A 14,696-nucleotide genomic window follows, 5' to 3' on the forward strand; every position below is an offset into this window, starting at 1 on the left:
AAGAATTTCGCTGCTTCTTCACTGGGCCCAAAGGAATTTGCCAGGGTTTTCGCCAGCGGAAGCAAAGACAAACAACAGCCCTGTAGTCCTGAGGGTAGCTTGTTGTACCCCGGGAAGAGATGGGATTTGCTCAGCTGGCCCAGTTTCCAAGCTGCTAGACCTCATAGAACAGGGGTGTCAAACATGCATTTCAGGAGCCGAATCAGGCCCCCGGAGGGCTCCTATCAGCCCCCCGGGCAACTGGCTGTCCTCTGCTTCCTTCTCCCTCTCTCTGGCTTCCTTCTGCATAACTGCTTGCTTTGCGAGGCTTGCACAATTGCACAGGAGCTACAGAGCAAAGCCTCTGTTTTCTCCATTGGCTGAGGCTCCTCCCTTGGGGAGGAAGGAGGGAGGCAGAGCTTGCTTTGCTAGGCTCTCTATCGCACAGCAGAGCTACTGCGCCAAGCCTCTCTTCCTTCTATTGGCTGAGGCTCCTCCCCCCAGTCCCCTGGGGGAAGGAAGGAGAGAGCCAGAGCTTCCTTTGCCCAGTTCCCTGGATCCCATGGGAGAAATACAAAGAAGGCACCTTGAAGACCAATGAGTGCTAACGTTTTAAGATTTTAAAATATATATATTTGTGTTTGTCTGCTTTATAAAATTTATATCTCTGCTACCTAATCTTAAATAGGTACACACATGGCCCGGCCCAACGTTGCATGGTTCAGCCCAGCAAAGTCTCATTTATGTCAGATCCGGCCCTCATAACAAATGAATTTGACACCCCTGCCATAGGGATTGGAAATTCCAGGAGATTTGGGGCGGAGCCTGGAGAGGGTGGGGCTTGGGGAGGGAAGGGCCTCAGCCAGGTATAGTGCCATAGAATCCACCCTCAAAAGCAGGGGTGGGGAACTTCCGTCCCGAGGGCCACATACAGCCCTCGAGGTCACTTGGTGTGGCCCTCGGGGATTGCTGGGCCGAACCGAGCCATGTGGCAGCCTCCCTGGGGCCTGGCTGGCCAGCGAGGATCGTGGGGCCCAGCCACGCTATGCAGTAGCCTCCCCAGGGCCAGGCAGGGATCACAGGGCCCAGATGTGCTGTGCAGCAGCCTCCCTGGGGCCTGGCCAGCTGACCAGAATTGCTACAGGGCTTGGAAAAGTTACTGTCACCGTTCAGTTTGCACTTGATTATCCCACATGGTGTGGCCTAATATTAGGGTTGCCAATCCGCAGGTGGGGGCGGGGGATCCCCCGGTTTGGAGGCCCTCCCCCCGCTTCAGGGTCGTCAGAAAGCGGGGGGAGGGGAGGGAAATGTCTGCCAGGAACTCTGTTATTCCCTATGGAGATTTATTCCCATAGAAAATCATGGAGAATTGATCCGCGGGTATCTGGGGCTCTGGGGGGGGGCTGTTTTTTGAGGTAGAGGCACCAAATTTTCAGTACAGCATCTAGTGCCTCTCCCCAAAATACCCCCCACGTTTCAAAAAGATTGGACCAGAGGGTCCAATTCTATGAGCCCCAAAAGAAGGTGCCCCTATCCTTCATGATTTCCTATGGAAGGAAGGCATTGAAAAGGTGTGCCGTCCCTTTAAATGTGATGGCCAGAACTCCCTTTGGAGTTCAATTATGCTTGTCACAGCCTTGATCCTGGCTCCACCCCTAAAGTCTCCTGGCTCCACCTCCAAGGACCCCAGTTATTTCTTAAATTGGACTTGGCAACCCTACCTAATATGCTAATGAGTGTGTGACTTAATGTGCCAATATTAAGGGATGTGGCCTAATAGGCTACTGAGTTCCCGCTGGGCTTTTTCTACAAAAAATGCCCTGGACCGAGGCATTTGCCTAGGGCGGCAGGCCGGGTGTGTGTTTGTGTGTGCCAGATTAGTCTCTCCCCACATGACTTCAAATAGAAAAGCAATTATTTGCATTAATTTTTCTGACCTGAATCATTCTCCCTCGGCGCAGCACTGTTTTTTAAGTTGATGATTTTTTATGGCCCACGAATGACGTTATAAATATAAAGAGGGGATTGGATAAAAATACGGAGCAGAGGTCCATCAGTGGCTCTGAGCCACAGCATATTATTGGAACTGTCTGGGGGAGGGATGATCTGTATTCTTTGTCAAAGATTTCAGGTTTTCACGGCTGGCAACGTCATTAGGGTTTGTAGAATCTTTCGGGCTCAAGTGCCGTGTTCTACTGGAGAAAGTTTTCCTTCCAGACGTAGAAATGTCTGGAAGAAAAACTTTCTCCAGTAGAACACGGCACTTGAGCCCGTAAGATTCTACAAACCCTAATGTATTCTTTGTGCTTGGGGGGGGGGCAAAGTGGAAGGGCTTCTAGACCCACTTGTGAACCTTCTGATGGCACTTGGGGTTTTTTTTGGGGCCACCGTGTGACAGAGTGCTGGACTGGATGGGCCATTGGCCAGATCCAGCATGGCTTCTCTTACGTTCTTATGTGTGACACAGAGTGTTGGACTGGATGGGCCATTGGCCTGATTCAACATGGCTTCTCTTACGTTCTTATGTGTGACACAGAGTGTTGGACTGGATGGGCCATTGGCCTGATCCAACATGGCTTCTCTTACGTTCTTATGTGTGACACAGAGTGTTGGACTGGATGGGCCATTGGCCTGATCCAACATGTCTTCTCTTATGTTCTTATGTGACACAGAGTGCTGGACTGGATGGGCCATTGGCCAGATCCAGCATGGCTTCTCTTACATTCTTATGTGTTACACAGAGTGTTGGACTGGATGGGCCATTGGCCTGATTCAACATGGCTTCTCTTACGTTCTTATGTGTGACACAGAGTGTTGGACTGGATGGGCCATTGGCCTGATCCAACATGGCTTCTCTTATGTTCTTATGTGTGACACAGAGTGTTGGATTGGATGGGCCATTGGCCTGATCCAACATGTCTTCTCTTATGTGTGACACAGAGTGTTGGACTGGATGGGCCATTGGCCTGATCCAACATGGCTTCTCTTATGTGTGACACAGAGTGTTGGACTGGATGGGCCATTGGCCTGATCCAACATGGCTTCTCTTATGTTCTTATGTGTGACACAGAGTGTTGGACTGGATGGGCCATTGGCCTGATTCAACATGGCTTCTCTTACGTTCTTATGTGTGACACAGAGTGTTGGACTGGATGGGCCATTGGCCTGATTCAACATGGCTTCTCTTACGTTCTTATTTGTGACACAGAGTGTTGGACTGGATGGGCCATTGGCCTGATCCAACATGGCTTCTCTTATGTTCTTATGTGTGACACAGAGTGTTGGACTGGATGGGCCATTGGCCTGATCCAACATGTCTTCTCTTATGTTCTTATGTGACACAGAGTGCTGGACTGGATGGGCCATTGGCCAGATCCAGCATGGCTTCTCTTACGTTCTTATGTGTGACACAGAGTGTTGGACTGGATGGGCCATTGGCCTGATTCAACATTGCTTCTCTTACGTCCTTATGTGTGACACAGAGTGTTGGACTGGATGGGCCATTGGCCTGATCCAACATGTCTTCTCTTATGTTCTTATGTGACACAGAGTGTTGGACTGGATGGGCCATTGGCCTGATCCAACATGGCTTCTCTTATGTTCTTATGTGTGACACAGAGTGTTGGACTGGATGGGCCATTGGCCTGGCCCAACATGGCTTCTCTTATGTTCTTATGTGTGATACAGAGTGTTGGACTGGATGTGCCAATGGCCTGACCCAACATGGCTTCTCTTATGTGACACAGAGTGTTGGACGGGATGGGCCGTTGGCCTGATCCAACATGGCTTCCCTTATGTTCTTATGTGACACAGAGTGTTGGACTGGATGGGCCACTGGCCTGATCCAACATGGTTTCTCTTATGTTCTTATGTGACTCAGAGTGTTGGACTGGATGGGCCACTGGCCTGATCCAATGTGGCTTCTCTTATGTTCTTATGTGTGACACAGAGTGTTGGACTGGATGGGCTACTGGCCTGATCCAACCTGGCTTCTCTTAGATTCTTATGTGACACAGAGTGTTGGACTGGATGGGCCATTGGCCTGATTCAACATGGCTTCTCTTATGTTCTTATGTGTGACACAGATTGTTGGACTGGATGGGCCATTGGCCTGATCCAACATGGTTTCTCTTATGTTCTTATGTGACTCAGAGTGTTGGACTGGATGGGCCACTGGCCTGATCCAACATGGTTTCTCTTATGTTCTTATGTGACTCAGAGTGTTGGACTGGATGGGCCACTGGCCTGATCCAACATGGCTTCCCTTATGTTCTTATGTGACACAGAGTGTTGGACTGGATGGGCCACTGGCCTGATCCAACATGGTTTCTCTTATGTTCTTATGTGACTCAGAGTGTTGGACTGGATGGGCCACTGGCCTGATCCAATGTGGCTTCTCTTATGTTCTTATGTGTGACACAGAGTGTTGGACTGGATGGGCTACTGGCCTGATCCAACATGGCTTCTCTTAGGCTTATGTGACACAGATTGTTGGACTGGATGGGCCACTGGCCTGATCCAATGTGGCTTCTCTTATGTTCTTATGTGTGACACAGAGTGTTGGACTGGATGGGCTACTGGCCTGATCCAACCTGGCTTCTCTTAGATTCTTATGTGACACAGAGTGTTGGACTGGATGGGCCATTGGCCTGATTCAACATGGCTTCTCTTATGTTCTTATGTGTGACACAGATTGTTGGACTGGATGGGCCATTGGCCTGATCCAACATGTCTTCTCTTATGTTCTTATGTGACACAGATTGTTGGACTGGATGGGCCATTGGCCTGATCCAACATGTCTTCTCTTATGTTCTTATGTGACACAGAGTGTTGGACTGGATGGGCCATTGGCCTGATCCAACATGGCTTCTCTTATGTTCTTATGTGTGACACAGAGTGTTGGACTGGATGGGCCATTGGCCTGATCCAACATGTCTTCTCTTATGTTCTTATGTGACACAGAGTGTTGGACTGGATGGGCCATTGGCCTGATTCAACATGGCTTCTCTTATGTTCTTATGTGTGACACAGAGTGTTGGACTGGATGGGCCATTTGCCTGATCCAACATGTCTTCTCTTATATTCTTATGTGACACAGAGTGTTGGACTGGATGGGCCACTGTCCTGATCCAATATGGCTTCTCTTATATTCTTATGTGTGACACAGAGTGTTGGACTGGAGGGGCCATTGGCCTGACCCAACATGGCTTCTCTTATGTTCTTATGTGTGACTCAGAGTGTTGGACTGGGTGGGCCAATGGCCTGATCCAACATCGCTTCTCTTATGTTCTTATGCGACACAGAGTGTTGGACTGGATGGGCCACTGGCCTGATCCAACTTGGCTTCTCTTATGTTCTTATGTGTGACTCAGAGTGTTGGACTGGGTGGGCCAATGGCCTGATCCAACATGGCTTCTCTTATGTTCTTATATACATATGGCCCTTCGCAGAACAAAGGTTCCCCATCTCTTCTCAAAAGCAGCCACCTTTTCCCGGCAGAGGAATTTATCCCTTAGTCTGGAGATCTGCTGTAATTCTAGAACTTGAGGCCCCACCTGAAGGTTGGAAATTCCAGGAGATCACCTCTTTATTCCACCCTGCTCCCCAGCACAGATATAATTCCTTTTCACCTCCACCATCAGAATACAAAGTGGAGGTATGATTGTCTAGTTTTTCTGTCTCTTAAGAGAAGATGCTTAAGAACATAAGAGGGAGGGAAGGTAGACCAGTACTGGCTGATCTCATATGATCTTGGAAGGTCTAAGCAAGGTCAGCCCTGGTTAGTACTTGGATGGGAGACCTCCAAGGAAGGCTCTGCAGAGGAAGGCAATGGCAAACCATCTCTGCTTCTCACTTGTTTTGAAAGCCCCTTGCTGGGGTGGCCATCAGTTGTCTGTGACTTGATCACACTTAACATAGAGAAGAATGTCAGAAGAGCCCTGCTGGATCAGACCAGTGGTCCATCTAGTCCAGCATCCTGTTTTACCCAGTGGCCAGCCAGTTCCTCTGGAGGGCCAACAACAGGATGTAGAGGCTGAGGCCTTCATTAGAACATCAGAAGAGCTCTGCTGGATAAGACCAGTGGTCCATTTAGTCCTGCATCCTGTCTCACACAGTGGCCAGCCAGTTCCTCTGGAAGGCCAGCAACAGGGCAGAGAGGCTGAGGCCTTCATAAGAACATAAGAAGAGCCCTGCTGGATCAGACCAGTGGTCCATCTAGCCCAGCATCCTGTCTCATACAGTGGCCAGCCAGTTCCTCTGGAGGGCCAGTAACAGGGAACAGAGGCTGAGGCCTTCATAAGACCATCAGAAGAGCCCTGCTGGATCAAACCAGTGGTCCATCTAGCCCAGCATCCTGTCTCACCCAGAGGCCAACCAGTTCCTCTGGAGGGCCAATAACGGGGCATATAGAGACTGAGGCCTTCATAAGATCTTCAGAAGAGCCCTGCTGATTCATACCATGTGCTATTGGATTGGACTCTAACAAACACTCGCATTTCCAGTCATTCATAGCCTTTTTTTCCATTAGAGTCATGTTTCTATCCAAAAGAAGAATAGCTCCCCAATCTCCCCTCCCAAAACTTTTGCCAAAAGAGCCCTCTCAAAGAAAGGACTGAGATCTTTCTATCCAAACGTACGAGGCAATCGATTCTGCTGATCATTTCCTATCGCATGATGTTTTTTTAATTCTAATCCCACCTCCTCTGGAAGCAACATTGCTTTTCTAAACAGGGTGACGTGGGTACATTCCAGATGCCCAAGGATTTTGTTTCAGGGGGGAGCCCTGTTGGTTAACAGTAGAACATCTGGATATGAGTCCAAGAAAACCTTAAGAGACTTTCAGGGTACAAGCTTTCGAGACTCGAGTGTTCTGTGTTTGTGTGTAAATTCGCTTCCAACTCATGGCAACCCTACGAATTAATGTTCTCCAAAACATCCTCTCATTAGCAGCCATTCTCAGGTCTTGCAAACTGAGGGCCTTGGTTTGGATGTGGGCTTTTAAACTCCTTTGCATATTAGGCCACGCCCCCTGATGTAGCCAATCCTCCTGGAGCTTACAGTAGGCCCTGTACGAAGAGCCCTGTAAGGAATTCTAGCAGGACCTCCTTTGCATATTAGGCCACACCCCCTGATGCAGCCAATCCCCCTGGAGCTTCCAGTAGGCCCTGTACTTAGAGCCCTGTAAGGAATTCTAGCAGGACCTCCTTTGTATATTAGGCCACACCCACCCCTGATGTAGCCAATCCACCAAGAGCTTCCAGTAGGCCCTGTACTGAGAGCCCTGTAAGGAATTCTAGCAGGACCTCCTTTGCATATTAGGCCACACCCCCTGATGTAGCCAATCCTCCTGGAGCTTCCAGTAGGCCATGTACTAAGAGCCCTGTAAGGAATTCTAGCAGGACCTCCTTTGCATATTAGGCCACACACCCCTGATGTAGCCAATCCTCCTGGAGCTTACAGTAGGCCCTGTACGAAGAGCCCTGTAAGCTCTTGCAGGATTGGCCACATCAGGGAGGTGGAATCATAGCGGAGGTATGAGCAGAGCTTTTTTTCAGGAAAAAGAGGTGCCGGAATGAGGGCTTTTTCGTAGCAGGAACTCCTTTGCATATTAGGCCACACACCCCTGATGTAGCCAATCCTCCAAGAGCTTACAGAGCTCTTCGTACAGGGCCTACTGGAAGCTCAAGGAGGAATGGCTACATCAGGGGGCGTGGCCTAATATGCAAAGCAGTTTCTGCTACAAAAAAGGCCCTTGTTTTGTTTATTATTTATTTATGCTGAGACTGCTTCTATTCCTGCTGCTTCGTACTTTTCCAAGCATTACTGGTTTTTTTCAGTTACTTTTTGGCTTTTCATGATGTGACCAGATAGCCTCAGTTTAGTCATTTTCGCTTCTAGGGAGAGCTCAGGTCCGATTTGATCTAGAACAGGGGTGGCCGCACTGCTGCTTAGGAGCCACGTGTGGCTCTTTCACACGTATCGTGTGGCTCTCCGAGCCCCCACCTCACCATTGGCTGGCTGGGAGAAGGCATCTCCCTCCTTAAATCCCTTCTCCAAGCCGAGCCAGCCAGCGGCTTGGAGAGTACATTTAAATCTATAAAGGTAAAGGCAGTCCCCTGTGCAAGCACCAGTCGTTTCTGACTCTGGGGTGACGTTGCTCTCACAATGTTTTCACGGCAGACTTTTTACGGGGCGGTTTGCCATTGCCTTCCACAGTCCTCTACGCTTTCCCCCCAGCAAGCTGGGGACTCCTTTGACCGGCCTCAGAAGGATGGGTCGACCTGGAGCCGGCTACCTGAACCAGCTTCCGCTGGGATCAAACTCAGGTCAATAGCAGAGGGCTCCGACTGCAGTACTGCAGCTTTACCACTCTGCACTACGAGGCTCTTATTTTAAAACTATACAGGGGTCATTTTGTTGAAAAATAGGTGGTGGAGCTCATCCAGGGATTGTTATGCAGCTGCACCTACTAATCAAGGGACAAGGTTAGGTAGGTGGGGAGGAAGAGGAGGAATCATCCAAAAGGTTCAGGAGCTGTGCTCCTGTGAGCTCCTGCTGAATTCAAGGCCTGAATCTATAGTTGCTTTCTTTTCACCCCTCCCTCCCTCCCTCGTCCGTCCGTCTGTCCATCCATCCATCTGTCTGTCTGTCATCCATCTATCTGTCTGTCTGTCTTTTGGGTGCTCCATGGTATTCACAAAATTCTCTTCCAACACCGCCATTTCAAAGGAAGACCCTTCCTTTCGTGCTTCTGGACTCAGATCCAAGAATTTGGGATTTAGTTGCTGGGAATGTTTAACATTCACCACTAGAGGGAACCAGAGGGTGAGATTTGGGTGTGTAGGGAGGGCGTTTCTCAGTGTGGGGAAGGAGAACAGGAAATGTCTGGAACAGGGGTGGCCAAACTTGCTTAACATAAGAGCCACATAGAATAAATGTCAGGCGTTTGAGAGCCACAAAACATGAATGTCACATGTTTGGGAGCTGGGAGGGAGGGAGGAGAGAAAGGGAGGGAGGGAGGAAGGAAGGAAGGAAGGAGGGGGAGAGAAGTGGAAAGAAAGTGCAGAAAAGGGCAACTAGAATGATGATAGATAGATGATAGATAGATGATAGATAGATAGATAGATAGATAGATAGATAGATAGATAGATAGATAGATAGATAGATAGATAGATAGATAGATAGATAGATAGATAGATGATGGATGGATGATTAAAGGTTTGGAACACTTTCCCTATGAAGAAAGGTTAAAATGCTTGGGGCTCTTTAGCTTGGATAAACGTCGCCTGCGGGGTGACATGAGAGAGGCTACAAGATTATGCATGGGATGGAGAAAGTAGAGAAAGAAGTACTTTTCTCCCTTTCTCACAATACAAGAACTCGTGGGCATTCGATGAAATTGCTGAGCAGACAGGTTAAAATGGATAAAAGGAAGTCCTTCACCCAAAGGGTGATTAACATGTAGAATTCACTGCCACAGGAGGTGGTGGCGGCCACAAGCATGGCCAGCTTCAAGAGGGGGTTAGATAAATATATGGAGCAGAGGTCCATCAGTGGCTATTAGCCACAATGTGTGTGTGTGTGTGTGTGTGTATGTGTGTGTGTGTGTATATATATATATATATATATAAATAAAATTTTGGCCACTGTGTGACACAGAGTGTTGGACTGGATGGGACATTGGCCTGATCCAACATGGCTTCTCTTATGTCCTTATGTTCTTAAAGTAACTTTAAATGCATTATCCAAGCCACCTGTTGACTTGGCTTGGAGAAGTAATTTAAGAAGACAAACCAAGTAGGGCTTCAATGGCCAAACAATATGTGTGAAAGAGCCACATGTGGCTCCTGAACCACAGTTTGGCCACCCCTGGTCTGGAAGGAGCTCTTTCTGAAGACGTTTCCGCTTGACCTGCCAAACTTATTGCAATTGAACTTGACATTGACGAAATGATCCCTGCCATAGACCCCACCCTTTTTTTTTTAACGTTTAGCACAGTTGGGTCTTCACTTGCAGAGCAATTGCTTCAGATTTGCTTGCTAGAAGGTGTAATGGTTCTTTTTGGGTTGAATGTAAAAAACCCAAACCTTAGCATTTTTCCTTGGAAGTGCAAAAGCTTTACACAGTATTCCTGATCCTCCACATTTCTGGAGTAAGGGGGAAATGTTGTTCAAACAAATTACAAAGACGATAGGACTCCAACGGTAACAAGAGAAAGAAAATTTACATAGAAAAGTCGATGCACATCTTACATGACATATTCATGTAGGGGCATTTATTGTACTGAAGAAGAAGAGAAGAGATTGGATTTATATCCCATTTTCACTTGGAATCTCCGACCGGTTTACAGGCCCCTTTTCCTTCCCCTCCCACAACAGACACCCTGTGAGGTAGGTGGGGCTGAGAGAGCTCTGACAGAAACTGCTCTTGAGTGGGACAGCTCTGAGAGAACTTGTGACTGACTCAAGGCCATTCCAGCAGCTGCAAGTGGAGGAGTGGGGAATCAAACCTATTTCTCCCAGATAAGAGTCCGCACACTTAACACTACACCTAACTGGCACTCTGTGAACCATGCCACACTGGATTTCTCTGTGATGGAACATAACACTTCGACTTCGCGTGCTCCACAGTGGGAGTGGCCAAACTGGCTCGGAAGCCACATGTGGCTCTTTCACACATATTGCGTGGCTCTTGAAGCCCCCATCAGCCAGTCAGCAAACTTGGAGAAGGCATTTCTCTCTTTAAATCATTTTGCCAAGCCAGCTGGTGACTTTAAAACATATATTTAAAGTTGCTTTCTTTCCAACTCTCCCTTCCCCATCTATTTTCTTTCTTTCCTTCCTTCCTTCCTTCCTTCCTTCCTTCCTTCCTTCCTTCCTTCCTCCTTCCTTCCTTCCTCCTTCCTTCCTTCCTTCCTTCCTTCCTTCCTTCCTTCCTTCCTTCCTTCCTTCCTTCCTTCCTTCCTTCCTTCCTTCCCTTTCGGCTCTCAAACATCTGATGTTTGTGTCTTGCAGCTCTCAAACATCTGGTGTTTATTCTATGTGGCTCTTATGTTAAGCAAGTTTGGCCATCGCTGTTCTAAAGCTGTGTGCAAGCCAAGAGGCATTCCTTTAAAATTGGGAGGGGTGACAAGATAGGGTTTCCAAAATTATGCACAAGGTAGAGAAGGCAGAGAGTTTCTCACAACACAAGAACTTATGAGGATGCAATGAAATTAATGAGCAGCCAAAGAGTAATTAATGCACTGAATTCAGTGCTGCAGGAAGTGGTGGCGGCTGCAAGCATAGACAGCTTCAAGAGGGGAGTGGGTCCATCAGTGGCTATTAGCCACAGGATATAGATGGAACACTTTTTCTGGGGGCAGTGATGCTCTGTCTTCTTGATGCCTTGGGGGGGCAGCAGTGGGAGGGCTTCTGATGTCCTGACCCCACTGATGGACCCCCTGATGGCACCTGGTTTTTTTGGCCACTGTGTGACACAGTGTTGAACTGGATGGGGCATTGTGTGATCCAACATGGCTTCTCTTATGTTCTTATGTCTGGGGCAGTGATGCTCTGTATTCTTGGTGCTTGGGGGGCAGGCAACAGTGGGAGGGCTTCTAGTGTACTGGCCCCACTGGTGGACCTCCTAATGGCACCTGGTTTTTTGGCTACTGTGTGACACAGAGTGTTGGACTGGATGGGCCATTGGCCTGATCCAACATGGCTTCTCTTATGTTCTTATATTACTTTGTCTGAGGCAAGTCATGCTCTGTATTCTTGGTGCTTGGGGGGGGGGCACAATGAGAGAGCTTCTAGTGTCCTGGCCCCACTGGTGGATCTCCTAATGGCACCTGTTTTTTTGGCCACTGTGTGACGGCCACTGTGTGACACAGTGTGTTGGACTGGATGGACCACTGGCCTGATCCAAAATGGCTTCTCTTATGTTCTTATATTACTTTGTCTGAGGCAAGTCATGCTCTGTATTCTTGGTGCTTTGTGGGGGCACAATGAGAGAGAGCTTCTAGTGTCCTGGCCCCACTGGTGGACCTCCTAATGGAACCTGGTTTTTTGGCCACCATGTGACACAGAGTGTTGGATTGGATGGGCCACTGGCCTGATCCAACATGGCTTCTCTTATGTTCTTATATTACTTTGTCTGAGGCAAGTCATGCTCTGTATTCTTGGTGCTTTGGGGGGGGGGGCACAATGAGAGAGCTTCTAGTGTCCTGGCCCCACTGGTGGACCTCCTAATGGCACCTGTTTTTTTTGGCCACTGTGTGACACAGTGTGTTGGACTGGATGGGCCACTGGCCTGATCCAAAATGGCTTCTCTTATGTTTCTTATATTACTTTGTCTGAGGCAAGTCATGCTCTGTATTCTTGGTGCTTTGGGGGGGGGGGGCACAATGAGAGAGCTTCTAGTGTCCTGGCCCCACTGGTGGACCTCCTAATGGCACCTGTTTTTTTGGCCACTGTGTGACACAGTGTGTTGGACTGGATGGGCCACTGGCCTGATCCAACATGGCTTCTCTTATGTTCTTATATTACTTTGTCTGAGGCAAGTCATGCTCTGTATTCTTGGTGCTTTGGGGGGGGCACAATGAGAGAGCTTCTAGTGTCCTGGCCCCACTGGTGGACCTCCTAATGGCACCTGTTTTTTTGCCACTGTGTGACACAGTGTGTTGGACTGGATGGGCCACTGGCCTGATCCAAAATGGCTTCTCTTATGTTCTTATATTACTTTGTCTGAGGCAAGTCATGCTCTGTATTCTTGGTGCTTTGTGGGGGCACAATGAGAGAGAGCTTCTAGTGTCCTGGCCCCACTGGTGGACCTCCTAATGGCACCTGTTTTTTTGGCCACCATGTGACACAGAGTGTTGGACTGGATGGGCCATTGGCTTCTCTTTTGTTTGGGGCAGTGATGCTTTGTCTTCTTGGTGCTTGGGGGGGCTTCTAGTGTCCTGGCCGCACTGGTGGACTTCCTGACGGCACCTGGGTTTTTGGCCACTGCATGACACAGACTGGATGGGCAACTGGCCTGGCCCAAAACTGCTTCTTACGTTCTTAGGTAAGCGGTGTCTCTTTTAAATGACGCCATTTCAGAAGGAGATGAAGATAATTTGCAGGCGTTCCAAGGAGAAATGAAAACAAAGCCATGCAAGTGAGACGAAAATTTAAAAGAAGCCCCGCTTACCTCGACAGCAAAGAAGACGGTCCCAAGAAGAAGAGTCTCTGCACTCGAAACAATATCAGACTGGTCTTGGGTATTGTCGGACTTGTATCGCAGCTCCATATTTTTGCTATAGGACATCGATCCGTCGTACAGTAGGAGCAGCGTGTGCTTTCGGCTCCGGAGGGATTTTGGGTTGTATAAATATTCTTGTTTATGTTATGTTTGGCTATCACTGTGTAATGTACTGAGTTGCGAGACGGTTCGAAGGCAACATGCTTTATTCAGTGGTACATTACAAGAGAGGGAACACGCGGGCCGGGAGCGGGAGCGGGAGCTTATATACATTCCCCGGAACGGCCCCCCAGTCTGACCAGTCCAATCCCGACCAGTCAAACTTCCCATCACAGATCTTGATGGGCGGGGTGTCTAGCGAGCTGCATCCGGGGACCCGTGAGGTCGCCTCTGTAGCGATCGCCATGCGGTACACCAGCTTATGTTTCAAGGCATAACACACTGTAAGCACTGTGTTTGTTAATTGTAAATACTGGATAAGTAGGAACAAAAAAGGAGAATTATTTAATTTTTGTTACACGGAGAGGCTTGGAGGTGTTTTCTTTGAGAGAACTTGCGGCTGACCCAAGGTCACATCAGCAAGTCTGTGCGGAGGAGTGGGGAATCAAACCCGGTTCACCCAGATGAAGAGTCTGTGCACTTCACCGCTACACCAATTAAGAACAGGGAGATCCGTGTTCCGATCCACACTCACCTGACCTTTGGTCCAAGTACATAAATGGGGGAGGGCTGAGAAAATAGTCTGTCTAAGAAAGGTACCAAGAGAGCGCATTGGACAGGCAGGACTCGAACCCAGGACTAAGAGAGGTGCGTTGGGCAGGCAGAACTTGAACCCAGGACTATTTGGCCACCGCTGTTTGGAGGTGGCCGTTTCAGCCTTGGGTTGCTTCTCCGAAGTGCAAAATAGACATGTTTTCTGGCTTGAGACGTCTCCCGTCCCCAGGTCGAACGCCAACACGTGCGGCGAGAGCCCATCTCCGAGAATCTGTCTAAATGTAACGGACCAAATCCTCAAATCTCCAAATAACGAAAACAAAAGAGCTGCAAAAGTAATGCAATCTGCCGGAAGTCGACGGCAAAAACGACTCGGATCTCGGCAGGCTTAGGGGAAAGTGTCCATTAACAAAGGATTAACATTAGCGGGAGAGGGGGACGCAGCCAGACTCTGCAAAGCGGGGAACGAGCTATTTCCACTGGCGTTTTAGCAGGGACGGAGAAGTGTGTATGCGTGTGTGTTGTGAGGGGGCGGGGCGGGATCCTTCCCACGGTGGCTTTTCTAAAAGCGAGAAGCCTTCTGTGCGTTTTGCTGGGAGAAAGGGGTAGGCCCAGACCGATTATGTTCATAAACTCATTTCAAAACCTGAGAGAAATGTCTAGAAATGGTGCGCAATAAGGGTCGTGACTGATGAGAAAGAGGCCCCATGGTTCGTGAGCTGGAAAACATTTCTATTTTGCACTTCAGGGAAGAAATCCAAGGCTGAAACGGCCAC

Source organism: Heteronotia binoei, chromosome 21 (assembly GCF_032191835.1).
Source record: "Heteronotia binoei isolate CCM8104 ecotype False Entrance Well chromosome 21, APGP_CSIRO_Hbin_v1, whole genome shotgun sequence".
In the NCBI taxonomy this organism is placed as follows: domain Eukaryota; kingdom Metazoa; phylum Chordata; class Lepidosauria; order Squamata; family Gekkonidae; genus Heteronotia; species Heteronotia binoei.